We start from the raw sequence: 9597 nt of genomic DNA, 5'->3' as shown, positions 1-9597 counted from the left end.
GGCACTTACTCAGCAATGATCTGTTCACTGATGCTCAGCTTGGTTTGCACCAGGGCCACTCAGCTCCTGATCTCTTTAAGTCCAAACATGGATAAAAGAGCTGAACTCAACTGATGAGGTGAGAGTGGCTGTACTTGACATCAAGGCAACATTCTCAAGGGCAATTAGGGATGGTCTAGCCAGCAACGTCCACATCCCATGAAAGAATTTTAAAAAACCAAGTGTGGCATCAAGGGCCCCTAGCTAAACTGGAGTCAACGGGAATCAGGGGGAAAACTCTTCGCTGTTTGGATTCATACCTAGCACAAAGGAAGATGGTTGTGGTTGTTGGAGGTCAGTCATCTCAGTCCCACAATCATTTCAGTCCTGGGGCATCACTGCAGGAGTTCCTCAGGGTAGTATCCTCAGCCCAACCATCTTCAGTTGCTTCATTAATGACCTTCCCGCCATCATAAGGTCAGAAGTGGGGATGTTTGCTGATGATTGCACAATGTTCAGCACCATTTGTGACTCCTCAGATACTGAAGTAGTCTGTGTCCATATGCATAAGATCCGGACAACATTCAGGATTGGGCTGATAAGTGGTAAGTAACATTCTCACCACACAAGTGCCAGGCAATGACCATTTCCAACAAGAGAGAATCCAACCATCTCCCCTTGACATTCAAAAGCATTACCATCGCTGAATCCCCCAATATCAACATCCTGGAGGTTACCATTGACCAGAAACTGAACTGGACCAGCCAAATAAATACTTTGATTACAAGCGCAGGTCAGAGGCTGGGAATTTTGCAGAGAGTAACTCACCTCCTGACTCCCCAAAGCCTGTCCACCACCTACAAAGCACAAGCCAGGGGTGTGATGGAATACTCCCCACTTGCCTAGATGAGTGCAGCTCCCACAACACTCAAGAAGCTCGACACTATGCAGGACAAAGCAGCCCACTTGATTGGCGCCCCATCCACCACTTTAAACATTCTCCCCCTCCATCACCGTGCACAGTGGCAGCAGTGTGTACCATCTACAAGATGCACTGCAGCAACTCACCAAGGCTCCTTTGACAGCACCTTCCAAACCCACAACCCCTACCACCTCGAAGGACAAGGGCAGCAGTTACATGGGAACAACACCACCTGCAAGTTCCTCTCTAAGCCACACACCATCCTGACTTGGAAATATATCACCGTTCCTCCACTGTCACTGGGTCAAAATCCTGGAACTCCTTCCCTAACAGCACTGTGGGCTCAAGAAAGCAGCTCATCACCACCTCCTCAAGGGCAATTAGGGCTGGGCAATAAACACTAGCCACATCCCATGAATGAATAAATAAAAGTGGTGTGGATGAGCCGAAGGCAAACCAAGGCTAGTCAAGGTGGCTAGACAGATTGGGGAAGGGTGAAAATTCAGTTTAGGACTGATGTCAGGAAGAAATCATTCACTGAAAAAGTGATCAACATTTGCAAAGGCTCTTTTGATAGGTTAGTGGAGATTAGTGGAGCATAAAGCTTTAGATTTGTTCAAGAGTATGTTTCTTCCTATAAGGGTGAACAATGATTGGCCACATAGTCTCCAACATCTGTATCTAGCTTGCCAACTCTGATTTTTCATGTTTGTATCTGAAGATTAAAAATGGTTCCCTGACAAATCATAAGGCCAATGACAAGTGTTGCACACTGAGCAGTGCACTTACTTACCCAGCTCTCCTAACACTTTGAAAATAGCATGTCTAATATGAAGAGATAAAAGGATGTATGTGGGGAATAAAATACTGTAGTAGTCCCTGCTTGATTGATTTAGTATTCGGAACAACGTTTTACGCAGGATTCATAGGTTGGCTGGTTTGAAACTCATGGACTGACCTGAAATTGACAAGCATGCGTTGGTGAAAGGAACAATGCAGCTTTCAATTAAGCTGTTGTCACCCAGCTCTTAGGCTCAGATGTTGACATGCAGCAGTGTATTGAGAGGGAAGATGACAAACTCACTCTGCCTTTTAGTATCAGGAGGGCTAGCAGCAATGCTTGGATCACTGCACATTGACTGAACTGTACTGAGGAAAGCTTTGTACATCGCATCTGAAGAAATTCTGACAACAGAGCTTCATATAATGCCTTTTATCACTGCATATCAACTGTGAAAGGAACATTGATGTAGAATAATATTGAAGTAAACCCAGCAATATTGTATTTATATTCTGGTGACCGATATTTTTAAATTTACTTTGGTCTGCATTTTGTTTTCTCATTTACTCCCAGTCTTATTCTCTTATCTTAGAAGGTTTTAACTTGGGAATCACACCAATGTTCTGTCAAGTGCTTTACCCAGGAGTTGCACGTAATTCTTGAAATTGCATCACACGACCTCTGGCTGCCCCAACGCAGTAAAACAATTTTTTTCCTCCTCATCCCCAAAACTTTCCTGACTAGTAAATGAAACTGCCCAAAGGAATTGAAAATAAAAATGTAACTTTTTAACGCCCCTGATATTACTCCCCCAGGTTGTTTGCAGTGGTGTCCCGGAGATTTAACTTCAATTGCTGGAAACATCTAAGGCAATCCTAAGGAGTTGGCAACCCTAAAGTTACCCAAGTAACTAATCTTCAGATATGACTGAGTGTCAGCAGGCTATTCCTGCATGTAAGGCATCATATCATTCTCTCTTCTGGCCCCACAAAGCGCAAAGGCCACAGGATAGCAATTGGGATTGGGGACCATAGCTAGTCTTTCTCCCACACTGTTCCTTGGAGCATTGGGGCCAACTGTAGTACCTCCACTTCTACTGCAACAGGGGTCAGCTAATGCATCATAAGACAAGGATCAAACCTGCAACCTTTTGATCTGTAAGACTCAGTAGAACTTTTTATATCCTAACTGTTAATGTGGCCATTCAAAAAAATCAAATGTAATATTCGAAATATTACACTTTCTTTCTAAAATTATATGTATATATTTTTTTCTCTCCATCAGTAGTGAATGCAACATGTGGCTTTGTGATCTATTTTGGGTGTGTTGCTGCCTCGGTTGGAATACGACAGTGCTCCTTCCTAATGTTGTATGCCTAAGACCACAAAGCTAGCTAATGTCTTGCTTGAGACCCACTCTCAGAAATGCTGCAACATAGCTAGGATGTGTTCCTGAATTTGAGGTTTCCCCACAGAGTGAGCTCCTGACTTCAATGCACCACTGTGGAAACCAGACACTTCTCTAAAGAAGGGGAAGAAAACAGTGGGGCAACTTTAATTTCTATTTTAATCGGACCTTCCACTTGCTGTATGGTAACCCTTCTCCCTAATATCACTCATTTGTCACCTTTCTCTGAACAGCAAGAAAAGAGGAGGGAACAGCAATAATGTCAGTTCAGACAGCATCGCACAGTAACGTTAAAAGGATGTTTCCTCTTGTGGGTGAGTCCAGAACTAGGGGGGCACTGTTTTAAAATTAGGGGTCGCCCTTTTAGGAACAGAGATGAGGAGAAATTCTTTTCTCTCAGATGTTTGTGCGACTTTGGGATTCTCTGCCTCAGAAGGTGGTGGAGGCGGGGTCATTGAATATTTTTAAGGTAGAGGTAGATAGATTCTTGTTAGGCAAGGGAATCAAAGGTTATCGGGGTTAGATGGGAATGTGGAAATCGAAACACAAGATCAGCCATGATCTTATTGAATGGCGGAGCGGGCTCGAGGGGCCGAATGGTCTACTCCTGTTCCTATTTTTTATGTTCTTATGTTCTAATTTTAGGCTTGAGGCTCAGAGGTACATTGGGTTTGCAGAAGGTCTACAGATGAGTGATTGGCGGGCTGCAAGTGCCTGACGACACAATATTAGAATGTTGCCACCATGTTGGCAATGGCCCCTGGTTGGTAAATTAAGTGGAAAAAAGACTTCATTAGAATTCTGATGATATGCAGTATTATAGAAGGTTGGAATTGGATGGGGGTGGGGAGGTTGGTGAGGATCGGCGGATTCTTCGAATAGAACTCAATGGTAAAATTTAAGAGTGTAATCAGGAAGCACTTCTTCACAAAAAGGGCAGCAGAAATCTAGAACTTTTCCCCCAGAAGGCTCGGGATGCTGGTTTAATTGAAACTTTCAAGACTGCGATTGGTGGATTTTATTCGGTCAGGATATCTAGGGATGTAAAGGCAGGTAAAAGGGACTGAGGACCAGGAAAAGTGGCAGTGAGGGTTTTGGCAGGTAAGGACTACCACAGTGAAGAAAAATACTTTAATGCTGCTGACAGGAGAAGGGGGAATAAACCTCAACATGCTTGTGGTGTGGTGCTGGGACAAACTTACCTCAATATCTCCAGTCTGTTCCAAATGGAGAAGGTTGACACACTCTATTTAGTGCCCCTCACAATGGGAAGAATTGGCTGAGGGTTCCTGTTCCTCATCAATACCAACTCATCCTGGAAAATGTGCATCAGATGACTGCAGAATCAGGCTCACCTGTGATGCCTTGGCAGTTGAAAATAGCAACAGGAGGAGGCCACTTAGCCCCTTCAGCCTGTTCCCCCATTCAGCTAAGGTCATGAATGATCAGTACCTCAACCCCATTGACATGAAGAATTTTAATGTCAAGGGATTTATTATGGATACAAAATATTCCTAACAGCAGAATAGCTACACCGCATGGACTGCAGCGGTTCAAGAAGGCAGCTCACCACCACCTTCTCAAGGGCAATTAGGAATGGGCAATAAAAATGCTGACCTAGCCTAAAAGAAGAATAAATAGAATAAAAGAAGCTTAAATTTATATCATGCCTTTAATATAATAAAACATCCCAAGGCACCTCACAGGAGAATTACAAAACAAAAATAACGATACCGAGCTACATAAGGAAATACTTGAAACAAAAACTGAAAATGCTGGAAAAACTCGGCAGGCCTGACAGCATCTGTGAAGAGAGAAAAACAAAGTTAACATTTTGAGCCCATATGACCCTTCTTCAGAGCTGAAAAGAAGTGGAAATGTGATGACATTTATACTGTTTAAGTGGGATGGGGCAGGTGGAGCTGGATAGAAGGCCAGTGACAGGTGGGGACAAAGGAACGATTGACAAAGATGTCATGAACTAAAGGACAAAGGGAGTGTTAATGGTAGTGGTTAGGGCTAAAAAAAAGTGCTATTAGTGGCATAAAAGTAAGAAAGCAGAATGTGATTATAGCAGAACAAGGGTAGCAATATGTGAAAGAACAACATGGAACATGTGACAGACGGCCCTGTGGGGCATGGGGTGGGGGGAGGGGGTGGTGGTGGGGAGAAAATGGATAGAAAATGGGATAAAAAAGGGGATTAAACCATAGATAAATGAATAAAAATAAAAATAAAATTAAGCGGATAAAAAATAAAAGTGATTATAGAAGAAAGGGGATTTTAAAAAGGGGTGTGAGGATGGAAGAGAGAGTTCATGACCTGAAGTTGTTGAACTCAATGTTAAGTCCAGAAGGCTGTAAGGTGCCTAATCGGAAAATGAGGTGCTGTTCCTCCAGTCTGCGTTGGGCTTCACTGAAACATTGCAGCAGGCCAAGGACGGACATGTGGGCATGAGAGCAGGGTGGTGTGTTGAAATGGCAAGTAACAGGGAGGTCTGGGTCATGCTTGCAGACAGACTGAAGGTGTTCCGTAAAGTGGTCACCCAGTCTGCGTTTGGTCTCTTCAATGTAGAGGAGACCGCATTGGGAGCAGTGAATGCAGTAGACTAAATTGAAGGAGGTGCAAGTGAAGCGCTGCTTCACCTGAAAGGAGTGTTTGGGCCCTTGGGCCCTGAGGATGGAGGAGGTAAAGGGGCAGGTGTTGCACCTTCTGCAGTTGCACGGGGGAAGGGGATGAGGTGTTGGGGGTGATGGAGGAGTGGACCAGGGTGTCCCAGAGGGAACGATCCCTACGGAATGCTGATGGGGGGGTGGTGATGGGAAGATGTGTTTGGCCGTGGCATCATGCTGGGGCTGGCTGTGATATTAGGTCAGATATCCAAAAACTTGATCAAATAGGTAGCTTTAAGGAGTGTCTCAAAGCAGGACAGAGAGATAGAGAGGTGGAGAGACATAGGGAGGGAATTTCAGAACTTAGTGCCTAGGCAACTGAAGGCTGAGCTGCCAATGGTGGAAAATTTGGAATGCGCAAAGGGCCAGAATGAGAGGAGCGCAGTTATCTCAGGTTTGCTAGAGAAGATTACAGAGATAGGGAGGGAGTGAGGGGCTTTGAAAACGGTGAGAATTTAAAAAGCAAGACGTTACTCGATAAAATCACGGTTTGTGAAACAAAATTAGTTCTGGAGAAAAACGCTGGAAGATGAAATTTCAATTCAGAAATTTGGCTTGGGCAGTGGCACAACACAGGCGGAGTCAGTTCAGCCGCCTGTCCTACACAGCACCTGATATTGAATTCCACTGAACCGAATACCAGGGGCTGCAGATAATGGGCAGGCGCTCCGATAAGGCTTGTTTTGTGCCACCGTCTGAGACCAATTTCTGGCCCCAGGGAGTCACTCCCTAGGTTATAGCCCAGTCCACATAAATTAAGTACTGTTTATAAAAGATCAATGCAACGTTTAAATAAGAAGTTATGCAGCGAGGGATGCTGCTTTTGAGCGTGAGTCAGTAAAAAATCCTGGTAATAAGCTACTTTTCTTGTGCTGATTTCTGCAGCCCCAGACCCCCTCACTGCCTGCAGTAACCAGAAGTGAATAGCAGGCGACCCGGAAGATGAGATCTGCCTGAAACAAGCCCGAAGATCATCGCAACCCTTTTATTTTTTTAAAAAAAAAGACCCTTTGCAAGCAAGGTCTGTATGCAATGCTCTGATTTCAAAACTTGGTTGGCTGCATTCAGTGCAAACGATGCTTGTCGTGCAATGGCGAGATTGAAGGCGAGAGGAAGCTTTGCTCTGTGCAAAGTGCTACAGTATTTTCAGATCTTTGGCTTTTGCATTCAAATGCAATGCAAGGCATGCGTGTTCTAGGAAGTGTTGAAGCGTCTGAATTTTTTTTTGTGTGTGCCGGGCGATTCAAACCCTTGGCAATTCTTAAATCGCACGTAAACAATGAATCATCAGACATGCAAATGTGATTTCTGATCTGGGCAGATCGCTTTTTTTTTGTTTCAATACTTTGGGACCTGCAAAATATGGCGACTCTATGTCCTTTTTTAAACACTGGCTGCCATTTTTGTTTTTTCTTTTGTCGCTTTTTAAAAAATTTTTTTTTTTGGTTTAAAAAAAACTCCAGACAGTCTGAGAATGTGGGAGAGGCAAAGCTATGAGGGGCAGTAGCAGCAATCTCTGCAATATCAGAATGCCCACATTTCTTTTATATGCAAAGTTTCTATAACATATGCATAACATTTTAATTTTTGAACAATTCAATCTTTGTTAATTGCAAATCCCTTTTTATTTGGAGCCTGAAAAAGACACACTGCATTTTAACGCATTTTTCGCCTAAAAGAAAAATCCTTAGGAATGTTATTTGAGAACTGTTAAAAAGGTTTTGCAATAAGTTTCCTATTAGTTTTAAAATTCAGAATCGAAGCTTTGCTTGGAAGGATTTAAGTTTCTTGATTTATTTTTCTTCAGACATATGTTGAAAAGTTTTGCATTGAATGAAAACAAATAATTTAAATGGATTCAACTCTTGTGAATGCCTCAGTTTTTTTTAAAAAAAAGGAAAATGTAACTTTTAAATCAGTTCATCTTAATTGAATAATTGATGTCAAGCAAGGATTAATTTGTGTAAAATAGCAAGTCATTGGGAATGATGTAGAAATAAGCAAAATGGATCTCCGGCTAGAAGTACCTCTGAAGTTGTAGGGGGAAACAGCAAATGTCAGAAATTTCTAAAAAAATAAATGAAAATTGCTTTTTTTTCCCCTGCTGATTCTGCCGGCAGAGTGATGGTAGTTGCTGTTTGCTGCTGCAGTGATTGATTGATGGAAGGGCTCTGGCTGGGTTGGAGCAGGCACTCCCCAGGTTGTCCTCCCACAGCAATCCCACTCACTGCTGGAGAGTGAGGGGAACAGCACACACCACTCTGGCTGAAAGGGCCAGGAGGTTGTAACATGTTTCATTCCTCGTTTTAGCTAGTTGGTCATGATTCAGCAGGACGGTGCTCAGTTTTGTCAGGTGATCTCTGGACAGGTGGTCTGTTTCCAGTTGAGACTAGGTGACCTCTCTGCATGGGCAGGCAAATGGTCAGTTTTGCATCCGGGCAGGTCATTCTGCACACAATGGCTGGACAGGTAGTCAGCTCTGTGTCTGGCAGATCATCCTAGGCAGCTGATGTGTGGGCAGGTGGTCAGTTTCTAGTCTGGATAAGTGATGTGGTTGGACAGATGAGATAGCCTATCAGAGCACCCTGTGGTATAGGCCCTGATCCCTCTTTCTGGAGATTTTCTGTCCTGTGAGATGGATTTAGGCCAATGATGTAGAACCTTTGAGAGCAAGTGCGGTAGATTTTCAGCATTGTCTAGGTTATCAGCTCCTCTCAGAGAGAGAGAGAGAAATACCCTTAGTTTTCTTGGCTGTTTGTGGTAATTCTGAGTAAAACCATCAAAATTAACTATAACAATAAATTAACTGCAGGCTAAATGGGAGAAAGGATTTTAATATTTTCCATAGCAATATATGGAATTAAAAACTCCTGTCTTATTTTCCTGCAATTTTATCTTGTGTTTCATCCTTCTCTCCTCCAATGTTCTCACCTCCTGATTGGAAGGCCCAGCTCACACTGGTTTACAGTTTCATGCCTTTAACTCCATTAGTTAACACACTTGCTCATCCCTTGATTGTGAAACTTCACAGCCTAAGTGCACATTTTAATCAGTTCATTAATGCTTTAAGAGAACGTATGATGGAATTTTGCAAGGAACATATTAATCATTGCACTACCAGAAGAAACGTAATCCCTGTGTGCAAGCAGGATATTCCACCCTGGGGGCATCATCATTGAGCCCAAGCCTCTCCTCACCCATCCATATCCTAAATACATGTTTCTAGCCAGAATGACTGGATGAGGACAAGAGCACAGGAATTCTGAAAGGCTGAATCATCCATGGCTTCATTTTGGTGAAACATTGCATAAGTAGAGTGGGGGGGTGGGTGAGTTGAGCATGGAGGTTTTACTTTGGATAACTCCATACCCACTCAGCTCATTTTCAAGGTCATGTGACCACTCCGCTAAAACCTCTGATGTTGTATTACGTTAAAAGGAGCAGTGAGATGGCAGTGGAGGGGAGAACCCAAAACTGAACACAAAGACACTTCAATGATTAAACACCAGACAAATAGCTTTGGTTGGGAGTTTGACCCAAATGAGACCTAAGTTTTTGATCGTCAAACATTGGAAAGCAATGGAGATTTTAATATTTTAGCACATAGTCAAGTCTTGTCTGTAATGTATCAATCGTAACAGCAGACAAAATAAAACTAGTAAAAATGTAAATTTAGAGCTGATGTCTGTCCATTCTTCTTAAGACAAAGGGTAATCAACATGTGAGATAAGACTCCCAGGTTGGGTAGAGGTGACCAATTTAGGGATAGGTATTAAGCGGTTGATCTGTTGAACATTATTCTTAGTGTTAACTATGAGGTAAATAACACAAGGTTT

General features: G+C 43.0%; 1 protein-coding gene across 1 annotated transcript in view; it reads left to right on the top strand.

Annotated features, from left to right (window-relative positions):
- The first annotated feature begins 6690 nt into the window (after window positions 1–6690).
- LOC144691195 (zinc finger protein 362-like) overlaps window positions 6691–9597 on the top strand; it is a 57873-nt gene continuing 54966 nt past the window's right edge. Inside the window, exon 1 of the mRNA XM_078559257.1 lies at window positions 6691–6782. The gene's annotated coding sequence lies outside the window, so the exon portion shown is untranslated. The remainder of the gene's footprint in view (window positions 6783–9597) is intronic.

This window comes from Cetorhinus maximus, chromosome 15 (genome assembly GCF_964194155.1).
Source record: "Cetorhinus maximus chromosome 15, sCetMax3.hap1.1, whole genome shotgun sequence".
Lineage (NCBI taxonomy): Eukaryota > Metazoa > Chordata > Chondrichthyes > Lamniformes > Cetorhinidae > Cetorhinus > Cetorhinus maximus.
This window is presented reverse-complemented; position numbering and strand designations above follow the sequence as displayed.